Raw genomic sequence first — 19,807 nt, 5'->3', positions numbered from 1 at the left:
AAATGCAATTTAGGATAAAAGGAAGGAGAAACTCTGTTAGTAAATTTTCTATTCCATATCATGCTACATAAACTCTCCATCTTATAATCTAGTACAGAGGAGGCAGAGAAACCAAAAGTAATTTGGGGTCAACTTTGTTTTCATCTTAGCAAAAGGAGAGTGACTTTGTTTGGTTAACAGCAGTCAAGACGCTAGGTTCTACTTTAGAGGAGAGTTTGCCTGGAATCTCACATTACTTTTAAATGGTTGTAGCATTCAGAACATTTAGCAGCACAGGAAAATCAGAGGTGACACCAGTCAGAGTCCTTGGACTGGGTCCCACAAGTGCTATGGCTAGCACAGCACTGAATTTTTGGTGCCATCTGGGGAGTCTTGTAGAAAGCACTGGGATAGCTGAGTTAGTGATGGGCATTCATAGGGCTTGAAACAATGAATATTTACCAAATTTGATATGAACATATTTTAATATTTTATTAACCATTATAGCCTACCAATCTGAACCTGCCAAATATCAGCTCCAGTTACAGATATCTTACTATGGGGATGTTTTGAAGGGGTTTAGGAAGAATGGTCAACTCTTGAGAAGGAAGACTGTAGAAAGAATGTGCACTGTGGAATCAGAATAAACCTTGTTTGAAATCACAGTTCTGTCTACTTACTGCATACGTGTCCTTGGTGAAATTCCTTGTCCCCTCTAAACCTAAATTATTTCATATATAAAACAGACAGAGTACCAGACTTGTTGGGTTATTGAGATTTAAAAATCAGATAATGCATATTCCCTGATGTATAAAGGAGGTGCTTAATAAATATAGTTATTATTATTATTTTCTCTCGGTCTAAATCATTCACTAAAGTTGGGACATTTTCAGGAATAAGGAAAGAAAGAACAAGAAGTGGGCAGAAGAGTAGAGATGTTTGTGCTCAATTATGTCTGACTCTTTGCAACCCCACGGACGGTAGCCTGCCAGGCTCCTTTGTCCATGGGGTTTTCAGGCAAGAATACTGTAGTGGGTTGCCATTTCCTCCTCCAGGGGGCAAGGTACAGAAGTGTGTGTCAAATCCAGAGGATGAAAGGAAGATGATGCTGTTAAGAAGAGATGAAAAATAAGCAGTAAATATGTTCTTTGTTCTTATTTAATACTCAGAGGGATCAGAGAGATCATATAATCCTGACCCCTCATTTTGTAGTTAAGAAAACTGTCAGAGAGAGAGAGAGAGAGGCTTATCTGAAGTCACACAGAATACCGACTATTATCAATGGAACACACACAAGTTCTGAGCCCCAGGTGTGTGCTTTCTTCCTCTATATTACACAGCCCTCCTCCTCCGCTCTTGGTTTCTAAGACCCAGCCCTGGTTTTCTTTTCAGCACTCTAGGCCTCCTCCTAGGACATGTATCAGACAGGCCTTTCTTCTCTTCTGTCTGAATTATGCCTACACCCCGAGCAGTGCCTGTGAATTGGACTGAGAGTGAAAACAAGCGTGGGAGGAGAGAAAAAGGAAACAGAATTTCCATGATGGGGCCTGTAAGACCTTCCGCAATGGGTACATATTATCCTCGGTCACAGCCAAGAGAGACATCACCACTGTTGTAAGGTGTTGTGGGAAATCCCAGGATGGCCAATTTCTCGGTTTTTGAATAGGACAAACTCCACCTCAAGCCAGGCTGACAGCCCGCCATTCTCCATACCCCTAGGCTCTCCATACTTGCCACGAGCTCTCATGTTCCTTCACAGATAGGCAATGCCTTCCCAATTTGTAACCGTTTCCCATGTCACTGCTGTTTGGAAGACCATCAGAATAAAATTTACCCTGAGTGCAGCATTTTTGCATTCAAGACTTCTTGTGGTCTAAGGGAGCAGTTCAATCTATTCAAGGAGAAAAGAGGGATGCTATTTGATAAATAAAACCAAGAAAAATGCCTATTCACTTTTATAACTCTTTCCCCCTTCTCTTTTCATTCCCTCCTTCCCCTCTTACCCACAAATAAGCTTAGTTGAATGCATCCTGAAAGAAGACCATCTACAGACTCTTTTTCTCTCTTCTTTACTAAAGTTGTACATTTGGAAAAAAAGAATCTTGTGCTGTCCATGTTGGGAGACACTAATTTCTTTCCTCTGGATGGGTTATCATCAGGCATCAAGAATAAGAGGCAGCAGTTCATTTGGACTGGTTTACAGGCAGTTCAGTCTAGAAACAGGAGTGAGAATGAGCAGATATCTCGATCATTGAGTTAGTTCTGTGAATTACAATCTTTAATGCTTCAGTATTATTTCCTTGGTAATGAAACTCTGTCCTTCAGGTACTCACATTTACTCTTCTTTTTCTTTCACAATATCTACACCCTCTCTTCATCTTCTCAAAATCTGTGTTCAAGCTTTTTGCAGTAGGCCCAGGTATGGGCCAGACACAGAGTAGTACTGGGTACTGGAATACCAACCTTGGTCTTGTGTTTTAGGCAGTAAATATTCGGCAGTTATTAAGTGGAGATAGATGTCGGATCTTTTTCTCTTATTGTGTGAATCATGATCCAAGCTGAGAATAAATTTCCTCTCCTTTTTCTAATAGAATATGAATCATGAATCAAAATGACTATGTTGGGTCTCCATAGCCACTACATTATGTTTAATCACTGGACTCCATCTAAGTTTCAGTGGAATAAAAGAATTATGAGGAAAAGTTATTAGTATAGTTGGAAAGAATTTCTAAACTCCTTGGGGTGTCTATGAATAAGAAACCATTTGTAAAACCTCTTTCTATCCCTCTTGTGATAGGTTCAGCAAGTTATCTCTGATGATATTCTCAGTAGAGACAGATAATAAACCCGACTTACCCTCCTCATAATAATGCTTCAAGTTATAGGAAAATTATACCAGATCTGTAGGTCTAATCACTCAAGCCTAATAACAAGCTTAGACAAAAAGTTGAAATCCTGCAACTGCCAATCTCCTATCCTGGGTCCACCATGTACTGTCTACGAGTCTAGAAAGTTCTCTTTTCTCTCTATTCAGGGCCATTTGTGGTAGATGGAGTCACCAAGGCTCTCCTCCAAACCCTCATGGTCTCATCAAATCTCCTCTGGGGGGCTCTTTCATCTTGTCCTTGTTCTGCACTGGGCACCCACCTCTGCTCCTCCACCCACTGGTGGGTTCAGTAGCAAGCAGGGCATGGGAAAACCCCAGCATACTCCTCTGCCTTCCCCCAAACTCATGCAGGTGGTGACATGCTCAGCCTGGTTACTGCTGAGACCAGGTGTGTTGGAGGAGCAGACCCACTCCTCAATCAGGATTACATAGATCATAAGGGGTCAATATATTCATCAATCCGTCTCTGAGATGTACGACTTGAACACCAACCTAGGAGGTGGTTATCAATCTTGGGCTTTGCAGTAAATTTGGCCCAGTGTTGTCCAGTTGTATAAATTCCCCTTCTCCTCTCACCCAAGCATATATTGCTATAGTTTATCTCCTCACCAACCTCCTTCTGCAGCTGTTGAAGAAAGAGGCCATGTCCACAAAAAAGCAAAGTTGACTTAGGCTAGATACTCTCGAGAGTCGGAGTTATGAACACTAGAGCGGACGAAGTGTAGCAACTTTTCTCCTTGAGAACTCTTCAAAGCTAGAATCAGACTGAAACGAAGCAAAAGCAAGGTCAGCAGGGCACAGAGAGGAACTTCTCAGGTGAGAAAGAATTCTTAAATACTAACCAGGTCATCAAAGGAACCCATGTTTTATGACCCGGCCCAGAGTACCTCTCTGATAACAGGAAGGAAAAAAAAAAAGGCAGAGAGACCATGTTCCAAGAGGCACAGTGATGCATTTCTTAAGGTTGAAGTCAGGGATGTGGGAGTTTTTCTCCTGATGCTTCCTTCTTCTCTGCAGCCTCAGTTTTCTCTGACTTGTTTCGTCCTGTCTCCTGTTGTTTAGTCGCTAAGTTATGTCCGACTCTTTTGTGACCCCATGCACAGTAGCCCTCCAGGCTTCTCTGTCCATGGAATTTTCCAGGTAAAAATACTGGAGTGGGTTGTCATTTCCTACTCCAGGGGATCTTCCTGATCCAGGGATTGAACCTGGGTCTCCTTTATTGCAGATGGATTCTTTACTGCTGAGCCACCAGGGAAGTTCCCTATCTCCTGGCACCATTCTAAATCAGCACAATCTTAAAACTGAGGTGGAAGTTGTACTCACCTGTCCACTGGTAGAGAGCTGAGTTTGAGGCAATGCAGTTGTCAGTGCTGGGCACTGCCCTTCCCCTGTTTTGGGACGGAGGCGAGGACAGGGAGAAGGTATCATATTGCATATCGCACCTTTCTCTCTGTCTTCATGAAACTGCGTTTGCCGGCTTGAAAGGGGAAGCGGAAATGAGAAAACGCTCATACACACATACACACATACACACACACACACATGCACAGTCCCCGCCTCCTACCCCGGCCACATCCTCTGTTTAGCTCGGCAGACTGACGGTAGAACAAAATATCTGAGGTCCCCGGAGCTCACCACTAAGGAGCCGTTCCCGTCAAGAGCCGTGTTGCTCTTTCCGAGACAACAGGAGATCTTTTCCTATTAAGGGGAAGGTACAGCTCACTGAGGGATGTGTATAGGAAAAATCTTCTAACCATGTAACTGCCTCAAATAATTCCATTGCCTCACGTAAAGCTTCTGTCCTCAGCAGGAGAAGGGTCTAAAAATGGTAATGTACTCTCCCTAAAATGATCTCACATTTATTTCTGAGAAGATGCTTACAGCCCCATCACAAACTGAAGAGGGCTTAAAGCCAGAGTGCATCTGTTTTCATAACTCTTTCACACTCTCATGAAGTCCCCAGAAGCTTGTTTTCAAATACTGCACCATTGTAAGCAACTGTTTCTCTGTGTGCACTTCTTATTGTTTTATTTTTTGCTTAAACCAATTCAAAGTATTTCTTGTTAAATAACTGATTGATTTCTCACCCCCAAATCTGTCCCACCCTGGAGATGTCTTCCATTTACTGGCTTTCAGTTTCAAGAAGACTTATTAGACTCTAGATTTTCTTCCATCCCTCTGTCAGTTTCACCTCTGACCAGCATTCAGTATCCTTGACGATCCCTCACCCCATCTCCTGACGCTCTTTCTTCTTCCATGTGGCACCAAGTTATCTATCTCCTATCTCTCTTTCAGGTCCTGATTCTGTTCCTTTCCTGTGGCATTTACTTACAAATATTTATCATAATATTTACCATATGAGACACACCGCTGATGTACTGCTGGGACTGACTTTCAAATGTTCATTCTTTTCTTCCCAATTTTATGGCTATAACTATAGCTGGACCTCTTTTAACCACGTTCCAAAATTTCATTTCCAATTGCCAGTGGGACAACTTCATTGTATATTCACAATATACTTATAGTGTCATGGAAAGAAGCCTAAATTTCTGCTCAGCAAATTAACTTCTCTAAATATTATTTTCTTCGAAGATAAGTAGGATTAAAATAATAATTCTCTCTCTCTCTAATACACACAATACATTCATTTACATGTAGGGATAAAAATGTCCAACCTCTTTCCCCAGTATATAGTAGGTGCTAAATATAAACTTTTCAGAGAATTAACTCAAAATCCACAAGTAAAAACCGAATCTAGCACTCCCTTGGTCTCTTTAACACTATTTTTCCCCTGTACAAATTAACTACAAAAACTAACTAGTGGAATTCTTAAAATTGTTTTTAACCTCAAGTTTCTGAAATTCACTACTCTCCTTAACTGTTATTTTCAACATGCTGGGGACAGGGAAAGTACCACCTGTATGCTGTCTGTTGTTTAGTCAGTGAGTCATGTCCAACTTTTTCGTGACCCCCATGGACTGTAGCCCACCAGGCTCCTCTGTCCATGGGATTCTCCAGGCAACAACGCTGGAGTGGGTTGCCATGCCCTCCTCCAGTCTTCCTGACTCAGGGATTGAACCCGAGTCTCTTGCACTGCAGGCAGATTTTCTACCACTCAGCCACCAGGGAAGCCCTGGGCACATTAACTAACACCTCCAGGCCTCAACTTCCTATCTACAAAATGAAGATAATCTTCCTAAAGGACTAGTTGCAAAACTCTAGGAAAACTCTAGTCTCTGCAGCCACCAAAGTGACCTTACTCATTAAAGAAGCAAATCTTCATTTCACAAAAAATTTCATTTCACAAACAAAATTTGAGAGTTTTTTTGTTAATTAAAAAAAGAAATGTTTTCTTCTTTAAAAGCAATTGCTGAAAGACAAAGATGCTGCTGTATGATCCCTAGGAAGACAAAGAAGTCCAGAGTATTCTATGTTTGTCTTATTCCTCAGTTGTAGAGTATTTCTCTCTCTCCCTCTTATCTACCCTTCCTATGTCCTCTGATAACATTGTGTGTGTGTGTGTGTGTGTGTGTGTGTGTGTGTGTGTGTGTGTATGTTCGGTCTTTCAGTTGTGTCTGACTCTTTGCGACCCCTTGGACTGTAGCCCACCGGGCTCCTCTCTCCATGGAATTCTCCAGGGAAAAATACTGGAGTTGGAGGTCATTTTCTTCTCCAGGGGATCTCTCCCGCCCAGGGATGGAGCCTCTATACCTTTGACTCTGTAAAGTTCTCTCATCATATATTCCATGGGCTTCCTGAAACCTTGACCAATTGTCCTTTTTCTGCTAGATGTAGTTCAAAATTTCAGGAGGTTTTTAGGAGGAGATTTTGCTCATCCCTCCCCACCCCCCCGCCTCCAGTTAAAAATAAAAACCCTTAAACTATCTGAGATGTGGAATTATCTCTCTACTGCCCATGCGATTCAGTAGTTTAACGCCTTATCACGTGGCCAACTTGTCGTTCTAGGGTGACCTCCCTTATGCTTTATGAAATTTAGTAAGAACACTGAACTGGGAGTAAAAAAGCCATTGGCTTTAACACTAGCTATATGCTGGTTACTTAGTTTCTCTGGCTATCAGCTTCCTTTCCGACAGAGAAAAATTTTGTAAGATTCTCTTGGCTCTAGAAATCTACACATACTTTTACTCTTCTCTCATGTACCTATGTGCGGTTTCTTACAGAAAATGAAAATATTAAGTGACAGATCTTTGGTAAGAAATCATTAGAAAGGCAAGAGAGAATGTGTTAGGGAACAAAGTGTTACCCATTACAAAGCTAAGTAAAAATGGCCTTTGAATGATATTGTCCTCCAGACATGTAACCTGACAACACTGATAAGTAAGAACAGTTTCCTAGCACTGAGGTGTCCATCAAACAGCTGAGCAGGATTGGGAAAAAGTTCTGAAGCTACCAGATTGAGAGCTAGTTGGCAGGCAGCCCAGCCAGACCTGGGGCAGAGCCAGGACAGCTGCCCAGCAAGACTGTCCCAAGATGGACAAGCTGCTGCTCACAGCCGCTGCTCTGGGCCAAGCAGCTGGACCCCTCTGCCCCAGCCCAGATGCAAGCTAGTTGCTTCCATTCCAGTTCTCAGCTCTCTCTGTTTTCAGACCGTGGGGTTTGCGAACAGCCATTTTCCACTGGGTCCGTTTCTGCAAATCACTGATGTGGGAGTTTGAATGCGTTTGTCCCCTCCCTGTACCAAAAGCTCAAAAGTGGGGGAGAGAGGGACTTCCCTGGTGATCCAGTGGTTGACTGACTCTGCCTCCAGTGCAGGGGGTACAGGTCTGATCCTTAGTCAGGGAACTAAGAGCCCACATAGCCAAAAATTTGTTTAAAAAGTGGGGAGAGAGCATGGGTAGTGCACTAGGGGAGAAAGTAGGGGTTCAACTCATCAAGAGTTTTCTGAACTTCATGAGAAATTCAGACCTGCAGAGGGTCATCATGTCCTTTTCTTTGCTTCTGTGCTTGGCAGTACAGGATTCAAAGAAATGGGATTTACTATTATTTCCTAAAACACCCAGTGCCCTGAATCACTCAACTTAACTGCAGTGAAGTTCTTCCTTCTGTTTTGCTATCTCTTCTCTGTTATAAATCCAGCAGAACTAAAGAGCAGAATGTCACAAGCCTCTGCAGAGGGCATTCCTGTGGGGATCTGATGTGATAATTCTATTTGAATTGTATTTAGTTGTCTGCCATCTAAGTTCCAGAGAAACACTAGATCCAGGGGGATACAAAGATAGACAATATAAAATGCTATCCCTTAGAAGGCTTACTCTGTTGTGTGATTAGATAATTTGGAGGAAATACATGGCTAACGAAAGAAAAAACTTGATTCTTAAGGCACAACTTCTTGAAGATTTTAACAAGCTGACATCAGTTGTGACTCTCTTGAAAGGAGTTTCTATTTCCCAAATGTCTCTCTTTTTTTTTAGGAACATCCTCAAAAAATCACTCATAGGAAAGTTGTCCTCCACTACAGTCATTTCTGTTCTGCCCTCTCTAGATTAAAAAATGCTGTTCAGGTCTTTCATCACACTCAGATGGTTTGAACAGAGAGATTGTCTGGTAAGTCTATGTCCTACCTTTCTTCTGATCAAGCCTGTTCAATTTAGAAGTATGTCATTTAACTTAGAGGCCTCATGGGGCCTCAAGTGTGATTCATGTAGTAAGCTCAGTGTCTCAGAAGCCCTTTGAGGAGGACAGAGTCTGGGGTCCACAGGATGTGAACATAAGTGCAGTGAAAGAGGAGGGATCTGGGGATTCACAGGATGGGAGGCAGGGGACTTTGGGAGCTGGGACAACCCTGTGGACTTGAGGAACAAGAAATGTGGAAAAAATTTCAGCTTGGTCTTCCTAGCTAGAAGAAAGGACAGCTTCTAGGATGGTTCCTCTCTCTACCAGGAAGCTGGTACAAAGTCAACACTCACAGCAATGGTATAACTGGTGGTAAGAAAACAAGTGGATGACAGAAAAGCTGTCAAAATGTTTGGTCAAAAGAGCATCTAAGGTGAGTTGAAACTTTGAGAAACTATGCATCAAGTGCCAGGAGGCACTTAGTGACCTTATGGACTTGGGAAACTTTGAAAGCTGGGGTCTTTAGGTCCAGCACTCTAAAGTCTTTAAAAGGATAGGGATTAAAAGCCACAACAGCAGGCAGAATTTGAAGGCTGCTTTAGATCTGATATAAGGGGAAATGTGGTGTTTGAGTGTGGGGTTTAGGGTTTAGAGGCAGAACATGAGAACTTGTGTTCTGATGAGGAAGGGGCAGGAGAAGCAGATTGCAGGAAGAGGTGGAGGGCTCTTCTAAGCCTACATTCTCCTCTCATCTCTATAGAAGAGAAGCCCTGAAACTCTGAGGCCATTCCACTGAAGTTAGCCTGTTCTTCCCAGCCACAGTGGACCAGAGAACCTGGGGGGCAGAGCAGATACGGAGGCAGGAGAGGGTGTGGGGCAGAACCCACTGGTGGGTGAAGAACAACAAACCAGGATTTCTGGAAGGACGTTAAAAAGTTTCATCAGTGATGTGTCAGTTAATCAGGAAGTGGGATAACCGTCAGCTTCTGATCAGAGGGAGAGTTGCAGAGGGGGAGTTGGTGTAGGGTCCACCCCAGCTACTGGTCTGTGCAGGAGTCTCGGCTCCAAGGAGAGTTCTCTTTGTTTAGGGTTAGAGAGAAAGAAAGAGGAAGAGGGGAGGAGAAGAAGAGAAACAGAACCCAAGACAAGTGCAGAGAGAGAATCTGAAAGGAAGTGATCCATACACAAGAGAAAGTAAAACTGGAGTGTAAAACCACCTTAACTTCGAAAGGCAAGTTGCTTTGGCCGACCAACCTCATAAAAACATCTCATCTCTTGCAGGCACCTTCTCCTGCCACAACAGTCCTCCTCCTTCACTGGGGGGACAGTTCCCTCCTCTGGAGCCCCCTCCTACCCTTAACTACTTAGAGCTGGCAGCGGCCAGGCCCACCTTAGAAGGTAGGAGTAAATGAGAGGGTGGGTGTGAATGAGATTTAAACTCAAGTGTTCTGTAGTCAGGCACTATCATTTTTGCTGCACTCAGGATGAACTGGTTTCTTCTGAAATAGGTCTGGTAAAAGCGAGGAGTCAAAAGCCTGTCCTTCAGGCTTTGATCTGCATCTTTTCTGGATTTTAGGTTTCTTTTTCTAAAAAAATATTTTTTTGCGGAGGTATGTGGGATTTTATTTCCTTGAGCAGGGATCAAACCTGAATCCCCTGCATTTCAAGGCAGATTCTTAACCACTGGATCAAGGGAAGTCCCAAGTTTTCTTAACTATAAAATGATTAGATAAAAATAAATGGTCTTCAAGTTTCTTTCCAGTATAACATTTTATGTTTCTAGTAATTCTAGTTACCATTTATTGAGTAAATACTCTGGGGAAAACAGTGAATATATCTTGACTCTAGACTTCAAAATTCACTTCCACAGAGTGGACTTTATAACCCACAGAAAAATTAAATGAGACTTTAAGCAGAATCTCTGTGTCCTGATGTTTCCTAATCTGCCAACTTCTGTGTGCAGATGAATGTTTCAAGTAATTTTCTTTAAAGGCCACCAGGTGGCAGTCTAACTTTTTAATCTGAGTTCTGCTTTGTCTAAGGTAGTAGGAGGCATCAATGACTAGGCCACAGTTGAAAAGGTTGACATAACCCAAACTGATGGATTATTTCAAGAGATTGGATGGATTTAAGGGTTAAAAGAGGGTTTATTCCTAAGATTGGATAAATTTTTATTTGAGTCAAAGTTGAATAGGATTTCAAAAGGTTCTATGAAGACCTACAAAACCGTCTCAGTTCAGTTCAGTTCAGTCGCTCAGTCGTGTCTAACTCTTTGCATCTAAGGCACCCCAAAGAACTGTCCTTCTCATTATAGAGGACTGGAATGCAAAAGTAGGAAGTTAAGAAACACATGGAGTAACAGGCAAATTTGGCCTTGGAGTGCAGAATGAAGCAAAGTAAAGGCTAATAGAGTTTTGCAAAGAGAACACACTGGTCATAGCAAACACTCTCTTCCAACAACACAATAGAAGGCTCTGCACACGGACATCACCAGATGGTTGACATGGAAATCAGATTGATTATATTCTTTGCAGCCAAAGATGGAGAAGCTCTATACAGTCAGCAAAAACAAGACTGGGAGCTGACTGTGGCTCAGATCATGAACTCCTTATTGCCAAAGTCAGACTTAAACTGAAGAAAGTAGGGAAAGCCATTCAGGTATGACCTTAATGAAATCCCTTATACAGTGGAAGTGATAAGTAGATTCAAGGGATTAGATCTGATAGACAGAGTGCCTGAAGAACTATGGATGGAGGTTGGTGACATTGTAAGGAGGCAGTGATCAAGATCATCACCAAGAAAAAGAAATGCAAAAAGGCAAATTGGTTGTCTAAGGAGGCCTTACAAATAGCTGTGAAAAGAAGAGAAGCTAAAGGCAAAAGAGAAAAGGAAAGATATACACATTTGAATGCAGAGTTCCAAAGAATAGTAAGGAGAGATAAGAAAGCCTTCCTCAGCGATCAATGCAAAGAAATAGAGGAAAACAATAGAATGGGAAAGACTAGAGATCTCTTCAAGAAAATTGGAGATACCAAGGGAACATTTCATGCAAAGATGGGCTCGATAAAGAACAGAAATGGTATGGACTTAACAGAAGCAGAAGATATTAAGAAGAGGTGGAAAGAATACACAGAAGAACTGTACAAAAAAGATCTTTACAACCCAGATAATCACGATTGCTGGGGTCCAGCCCTGGTGGATCCAGGGAATTCAAAGCGGGGATGGCGTTGGCAAGGGAAAAACTTATTTATTTATTAATATAAGATTAAATTATGAAGAAATAGTGTAGTAGGAAAGTTAAGTGGAGAAAAGAGGCTGATTAACTTGGTTTATGTGGAAAACCAATAAAGTTCCAGACAAGGAGCTTGCGCCATCTACATTAGGCCGCCAGTGCCCGTTTGAATATCGGAGAGTGCCCCGCCTTGGGCTCTCTTTCTTACGGATCTTAGAAGCCGGGACAAAAGTAGACATGGTAAGCCTCCACGCCCCAGATGGGAATTCAGCCTGAAATTAGAGTAAAGAGGAGACACAGGGGAAACCAGTCCTTCCAATGACTTGCCCCCCCTCTATTGTCCTTCAAGGCCTTTTATACTTTTGATTATACATAGAGATCAATGGGTAATACAAAATTATGCAGCGTTAGCAGCCCAGACTCTTTCCGTATATCTTTTTGTATACAAAAGGTCTCAGGTGATTTACAGTATCTTCTGGCCAAGAGGCTTGTTAACACTTTTTGACTCTCTTCCTTAATGAATGTTAATCTCGTTTCCCCTGAAGTGTTTTTCTTTAATCAGCATCTCCTTAAAGCACTAAAGTTACATCTCTATAGAATAGAGGCGTAGTGGGTTATAACAAAGAAGGTACTTAACTCAAAGATCTAATGTTGCTACTTGTTTTTTCTATATACCAACTATATCAACAAGTAAAAGATATGAAAATTTGGCAGCAAGTATTGGCTCAACAAATGAAACCTTTAATCAGTCCTGTTCTAATGATTTTGACTCCTCCGAAGCCCCTACATTCCTAGGATGTTTTAAGCTTCCTGTGCCTCCTGCAGTCAGGAGGCCTTAAACAATCACATGCGCAGCTGTATGAGTCCTGCAGGCAGGCCAGAAAGCCATCAGAGGGGTTTTTGGACTGAAGCACTCGAATTATGCCCAGGAGATTTATTATCTAAAAGCTCTAATTTTTTCCAGAAAAAGGTGGTGGGGGGACAGCCCCCTGTTAATGACAGAAGAGTAGGTGGAAAGCATAACACAATAAACCAGACTCTGGTCTTGGGGGTAGATGCTCAGGAAATTCCAGGGGGAACCCCTGAAGTCTGATCACGTCCTTGCATTTTATCAGGCTTCCTTCTGCATGACCTTGTCACGGGTGGGATTCCTCACGCTAGCCCCCGGCACACAATGGTATAATCACTCACCTAGAGCCAGACATGCTGGAATGTGAAGTCAAGATGGCCTTAGGAAACATCACTACGAACAAAGCTAGTGGAGGTGATGGAATTCCAGTTGAGCTAGTTCAAATCCTGAAAGATGATGCTGTGAAAGTGTTGCACCCAATATGCCAGCAAATCTGGAAAATTCAGCAGTGGCCACAGGACTAGAAAAGGTCAGTTTTCATTGCATTCCTAAAGAAAGGCAATACCAAGGAATGTTCAAACTACCACACAATTGCACTCGTCTCACATGCTAGCAAAGTAATGCTCAAAATTCTCCAAGCCAGACTTCATCAGCACGTGAACTGTGAACTTCCAGATGTTCAAGCTGGTTTCAGAAAAGGCAGAGGAACCAGAGATAAAATTGCCAACAATCGTTGGATCATCAAAAAAGCGAGAGAGTTCCAGAAAAACATCTGTTTCTGTTTTATTGACTATGCCAAAGCCTTTGACTGTGTAGATCACAACAAACTGTGGAAAATTCTGAAAGAGATGGGAATACCAGACCACCTGACCTGCCTCCCAAGAAATCTGTATGCAGGTTAGGAAGCAAGAGTTAGAACTGGACATGGGAAAACAGACTGGTTCCAAATCGGGAAAGGAACATGTCACAGCTGTATATTGCCACCCTGCTTATTTAACTTATATGCAGAGTACATCATGAGAAATGCCAGGCTGGATGAAGCACAAGCTGGAATCAAGATTGCTGGGAGAAATATCAATAACCTCAGATATGCAGATGACACCACCTTTATGGCAGAAAGTGAAGAAGAACTAAAGAGCCTCTTGATGAAGGTGAAAGAGAAGAGTGAAAAAGTTGGCTTAAAAGTCAACATTTAGAAAACTAAGATCATGGCAGGTCAGGTGGTCTGGTAGTCCCATCTCTTTCAGAATTTTCCAGAGTTTATTGTGATCCACACAGTCAAAGGCTTTGACATAGTCAATAAAGCAGAAACAGATGTTTTTCTGGAACTCTCTTGCATTTTCCATGATCCAGCAGATGTTGGCAATTTTACCTCTGGTTCCTCTGCCTTTTCTAAAACCAGCTTGAACATCTGGAAGTTCACAGTTCACGTACTGCTGAAGCCTGGCTTGGAGAATTTTGAGCATTACTTTGCTAGCATGTGAGATGAGTGCAATTGTGCAGTAGTTTGAGTATTCTTTGGCATTGCCTTTCTTTGGGATTGGAATGAAAACTGACCTATTCCAGTCCTGTGGCCACTGCTGAGTTTTCCAAATTTGCTGGCATATTGAGTGCAGCACTTAGACAGCATCATCTTTCAGGATTTGAACTAGCTCAACTGGAATTCCATCACCTCCACTAGCTTTGTTCGTAGTCATGCTTTCTAAGGCCCACTTGACTTCACATTCCAGGATGTCTGGCTCTAGATGAGGGATCACACCATCATGATTATCTGGGTTGTGAAGATCTTTTTTGTACAGTTCTTCTGTGTATTCTTGAGAAATTCGTATTCAGGTCAGGAAGTAACAGTTAGAACTGGACATGGAACAACAGACTGGTTCCAAATAGGAAAAGGAGTACATCAAGGCTGTATACTGTCACCCTGGTTATTTGACTTCTGTGCAGAGTACATCATGAGAAACGCTGGACTGGAAGAAACACAAGTTGGAATCATGATTGCTGGGAGAAATATCAATAACCTCAGATATGCAGATGACATCACCCTTATGGCAGAAAGTGAAGAGGAACTGAAAAACCTCTTGATGAAAGTGAAAGTGGAGAGTGAAAAATTGGCCTAAAGTTCAACATTCAGAAAACGAAGATCATGGCATCCGGTCCCATCACTTCATGGAAAACAGATGGGGAAACAATGGGAACAATGGCTGACTTTATTTTTTGGGGCTCCAAAATCACTGCAGATGATGACTGCAGCCATGAAATTAAAAGATGCTTGCTCCTTGGAAGAAAAGCTCTGACCAACCTAGACAGCATATTAAAAAGCAGAGACATTGCTTTGCCAGCTAAGGTCCAGTTAGTCAAAGCTATGGTTTTTCCAATAGTCATGTATGGATGTGAGAGTTGGACTGTAAAGAAAACTGAGCGCCAAAGAACTGATGCTTTTGAACTGTGGTGTTGGAGAAGACTCTTGAGAGTCCCTTGGACAGCAAGGAGATCCAACCAGTCCATCCTAAAGGAAATCAGTCCTTAATATTCATTGGAAGGACTAATGTTGAAGCAGATACACCTTTACTTTGGCCACCTGATGCGAGTAGCTGACTCATTTGAAAAGACTCTGATGCTGAGAAAGATTGAAGGTAGGAGGAGAAGGGGACGACCTAGGATAAGATGGTTGGGTGGCATCACCGACTGAATGGACATGAGTTTGAATAAACTCCAGAAGTTGCTGATAGACAGGGAGACCTAGCATGCTGCAGTCCATAGGGTTGCAAAGATCGGACATGATTGAGCGACTAAACTGAACTGAAGGAATAAAAAGCTCTACTGGCATATGTGAGTGGGCATAAGTACCAAGATGGAAAATATAGGGTATGCTTGGGAAAACTCAAGTAATGCCAGGTAAGTTGTATGATAAGAATGAGAGGAACATAAGATTGTTAAGATAGTTTGAGGCTAGGAATCTGAAGGAATTCCTTGGATGTCATGGTTCAGGGTTTGAACTCTGTTTTATTTTGTAAATTTTTCTTTTGAAATAATTTTAAATTTATGGAGAAATTGTAAGCAGAGTAAAGAGAACTCCAGGACACCTTTCACACTGTCTGAGAATGGTTAATATTTTGCATTATCACACAGTCTCTTTTTTTCTGAATTTTAAGAATAATTTGCACATGTCATGTCACCTTAAAACAAAGCTACTAATTTTCACAAGTCTAGTACAATGATCAAAATTAGGAAATCTGACAATGACACAACATTATCATCTAAGATAGATCTTATTCAAATTTAACTTTTTCCTCCATGAAGCATAGAATCACACATAGCACATAGATTTCATGTCTATTTTATCTCCTTTCATCTGGAATTGCTCTTCAATTTCCCTTTCTCTCTCATGACCTTGACTTTTTGGAAGAGTATCGTTCTTCTGTTGTTTAGAGTGTCCCCCAGGTTGGTTTGTCTGCAGTTGCCTGTGATTGACTTTGGGTTAGACGTTAGAAGAGGAGCTCCAGCAGTCTCAGAAGAAGGCCAGGATTTCATCTCTGGTCTGTCTGATTATGAAGACTATATCATTGCTGCTGGCTCATAAATCCACTCATTCTGATGGCCATACTAGGAGTGACCCTTGTCATTGCCTTGGTAACTGATATAACCAGTCTCTTTCTTTTGAATCAACTTTATTTATTTACTTAGGTCACGCTGCTCAGTTTGTGGGATCTTAGTGGCTAGTGATGAAAGTAACCTCTTTGACTTTCAGTCAGAAGCATTTTCTAATTATAGCCTATGCTTTCTTCTGAGGAGGGAGGAGAGGATTTGGGGGCCTGAGGGAGAAGACATAGGGAGAAACACTGTGTGGGGTGGAGGATTTCAGGATAGGGAGACCTGTGAAATCACGATACCTCTTCTGGCTTCCCGGATATGGGCTTCGGAGCTGCCCAGTGGTGCCTGCGGGCTTCAGGATGCAGGACACATCTGCGCCCTTCTTGGCTCGTTTTGCCAGAGCCCAGGAGATTGGCAGGGACCCTAGAGAAGACCCACTCTTCTCTTGGGGGCAGGGCAGATGCTGAGCAGCTGAGCAAGCGGGACGATGCAGGCAGGCATGAAGGGCCATCTCCTCCAGCTAATCAGTTGTCCAGAAGCCCTGGAGCACAGCTTCCTCCTGGGCTCCCCCTTCCCTTGGGAGGCCAAGAGTTGACTTCTCTACCTTCTCAAACTCAGTGGCTCTCTAGGCCCCTTGAGAGATATTTGCCTGGGAGAAAGAGAGCTGAAGGGCAGATGGAACCTCAAAAGGACAAAAGCAATAGAAGAACCAGGCTTCTCCTCTGATTTTTGCTTAAAAGACAAGAGGCCCCTAGGATAGAAGACAGAGGACAAATTTGCAAGGCCTTGCCTGGGTGGGGGAAGGTTAAAAGCTACAGAGAAAGATAGCTCTGAGAGTAAAGAAAAAGTTCCCCAATAAATATCTGTATGTTTTCCCACTCCTGAAAATAATAGGCTGAAATGTGAGTGGGACTGGCCTAGGGTTGAAATAAAGGAAGATTTCTGTGGAATTTTGTTAAGTTTTATGTCACTTTAAAGGGGTAGATAAACCTGATAGATCCATCTTGGATATTGAAGGAAGGATGGGCTGATGCTTGAAGGAACAGCATGTTTCACAGGGAGATGGTAATGAAGAGAGAGGCGGGCGGTCAGGATTTGAATCACTGCTTTGTCACTAACCAGCTATGTGAGTTTGGGCAAGTTGTGTAGCCTTGAAGCCTTATCTTCTCATGTAATGTGGGACAATATTAATGCCCTCTGGTGTTGTGAGAGTGAAATGAGAGGGTGTATAAAATTTAGTACATCACCTAGTATATAACAAATGAGCAAAAATTTAGCTGTTATCACACTTGCTGGGTTGAGGGTGAGGAAAACCATTCTTGTATTTGAATATTTTTCAAGATATCTAGTTGTTTTCTTGGTAAATAATATCTTCTTTCCCCTAAATGTCCTTTATGTAAAAAGGCAGTATTGTGTGAGATCCAAGATCTATTTCCAGTTGTGATACTAAGTCACGTTTTGAGCTAATGCAACTTATTTCAGTACTCTGAGCCTCAATTCCCCCAAATATACAAGGAGAAAGTGAAAGTGTTAGTTGCTTAGTCAAGTCTGACTCTTTGTGACCCCATGGACTGTAGCCTGCCAGGCTCTTCTGTCCGTGGAATTCTCCAGGGAATAATACTGAAGTGGGTAGCCATTCCCTTCTCCAGGGGATCTTCCTGACCCAGGGATGGACTCCAAGACTCCCGCACTGCAGGTAGATTCTTTACTGTCTAAACCACCAGAGAAGCCCCTTACATGGAGAAGATAACACCTTTTTTGGCTTGCTAGTTAATAGCATAGTGTTTTGAGTCAGATAGGCCTGGATTTAAATGATAACTTCAAACTTACTAGCTGTCTGACTTTGAGTATTGTAATTAACACCTCTGAACTTCAGTTTCCTCCATTGTTAATTGGGGGTTATCATACCATGTATCTTGTTGAACTTTCAAAGGACCATTTAGGGCATTAAAGTATAAGCTGCTTAACCCAGAGCTCTGTACAAAGTAGGCATCTTCAAAGTGAAATTGGTAGTTGGTAGCTTTTTGGTCTAAGTGAAATTGCCTACAAAATATTTTTCCAATCACATTTCTTTTGCCTAAGACAAAAAGGAGATAATGGGCATGCACATTTAAAATTCTTCTTCTGTTTCCCCACTTCGATCCACTGAAAAAGTATCTGAGAATATTTGTTCAGAATCGAACCCTAACCTGCTCCTTCACTCCTGTCCCTGCCGTCCTCTTTTCTCCACACTAGCCAACAAGGCCCATCTATCAGCTCTCAAGCTCACATTTGTCATGCAGAGTGGACTAGCTGCTAGCTACCGAGCCCCGCCCCCACCCCACCCCAACACAGGCGCACACATCCTGCACAACACACACATCATTTCTCAAAAGCCAAATTAAAGTCACCGTCCATCCACGAAGAGAAGCCTCTTTCCTAGCGCCTTCTCCCAGGAGAATCCTCACTTTTCATCGACATCACCCTCCACCCCCCATCCTCTCACACAAGCACAAACCGGTCACCATCCCACTTCTCCTCCCCTACTCTATTGCTCAGTAATTATATTCTCCGCCTCCCAGTGTCATGCTAATACAGGCTCCTGACACAGCTGCCCAGATTAAATTAGAGCCCAAACCAGCAGGCTGACTAATTATATTTTCAGCCCGGAATTTTCTTCCCCCACCTTTGGGGTACAGGGCCTATGAGAAGTAAATGAGCACAGCCAATATTTGCTGAGGACATTTGACTCTTCTTGCCTGGGTTGTTTTGTCTTCCCCAACCAATCTGGGCCCCTGGAATTAGATTAGATCAGAAAGAGAGAAGAGACTTTTACTCAAAGGACCTACCTAAATCCCATCCATCCTTCTGCCAGCTGTGCCTGGCCACTATCATCAGGCCAAGGAAGAAAGAATGGCACAGAACTCTTTCTCAAAACTGAGATTCTACTCCTACTTTTGTGAGCCCTTCCCCTCTTCCTAACTCCCAAGTCTTTTCTCCAAATATTCATTGCGACTTATCCTGCAGTGTTGTTGTTCAGTTGCTAAGTCGTGTCCAACTCTGAGACCCCCTGGACTGCAGCACACCAGCCTTTCCTGTCCTTCACTATCTCCTGGAGTTTGTTCAAGCTCATGTCTGTTGATTTGGTGATGTCATCAAACCATCTCATCCTCTGTTGCCCCCTTCACCACCTGCCCTCAATCTTTCCTGGCATCAGGGTCTTCTACCTCTATTTCAAGTGAAAAAGAAGGCTACTTTCCCTACAGAATTCTGTTTTACAGCTTGTCCTCCAGCCTTTGCCTTCATGTTGTTTTAGTCAGTCATGTTCAGCTCTTTGCTAGAGTCCTCTGTCCATGGGATTCTCCAGGCAAGAATACTGGAGTGGGTTATCATTCCCTTCTCCGGGGGATCTTCCTGACCCAGGATTGAACCCACGTCTCCTATGTTTCCTGCCTTGGCAGGCGTGTTCCTTATAGCTGAGCCACCTGGGGAGCCTTGCCTTTAAGACCGGAACGTAATTGATATCTCAAATTGCCTAGAGACAAAGTTTGCCAGTCCTTAATTTCTTCATTCCATTAATATTGGTTGTGTGCTTACCATACATCCCATAGTGAGGTAGATGTGAAAGTATGAAAGTGAAAGTCCCTCAGCCACGTCTGACTCTTCGTGATCCCATGGACTATACAGTCCGTGGAATTCTCCAGGCCAGGATACT

At 42.7% G+C, this 19,807-nt stretch overlaps 1 protein-coding gene across 8 annotated transcripts in view; it reads right to left on the bottom strand.

Annotated features, from left to right (window-relative positions):
• Positions 1-4,409, bottom strand: part of TESPA1 (thymocyte expressed, positive selection associated 1) — a 35,971-nt gene extending 31,562 nt beyond the window's left edge. For 3 of the 8 annotated variants that reach the window (XM_069581043.1, XM_069581042.1, XM_069581036.1), the window contains exon 1: positions 4,190-4,361. The gene's annotated coding sequence lies outside the window, so the exon portion shown is untranslated. Of the gene's footprint in view, positions 1-1,813; positions 1,871-1,982; positions 2,193-3,479; positions 3,632-4,189 lie in introns of all 8 variants that reach the window. The other 5 variants (XM_069581037.1, XM_069581039.1, XM_069581041.1 and 2 more) reach the window with 4 other exon arrangements.
• Positions 4,410-19,807: the final 15,398 nt, after the last annotated feature.

The sequence above is a fragment of the Ovis canadensis genome, chromosome 3 (assembly GCF_042477335.2).
Source record: "Ovis canadensis isolate MfBH-ARS-UI-01 breed Bighorn chromosome 3, ARS-UI_OviCan_v2, whole genome shotgun sequence".
Lineage (NCBI taxonomy): Eukaryota > Metazoa > Chordata > Mammalia > Artiodactyla > Bovidae > Ovis > Ovis canadensis.
This window is presented reverse-complemented; position numbering and strand designations above follow the sequence as displayed.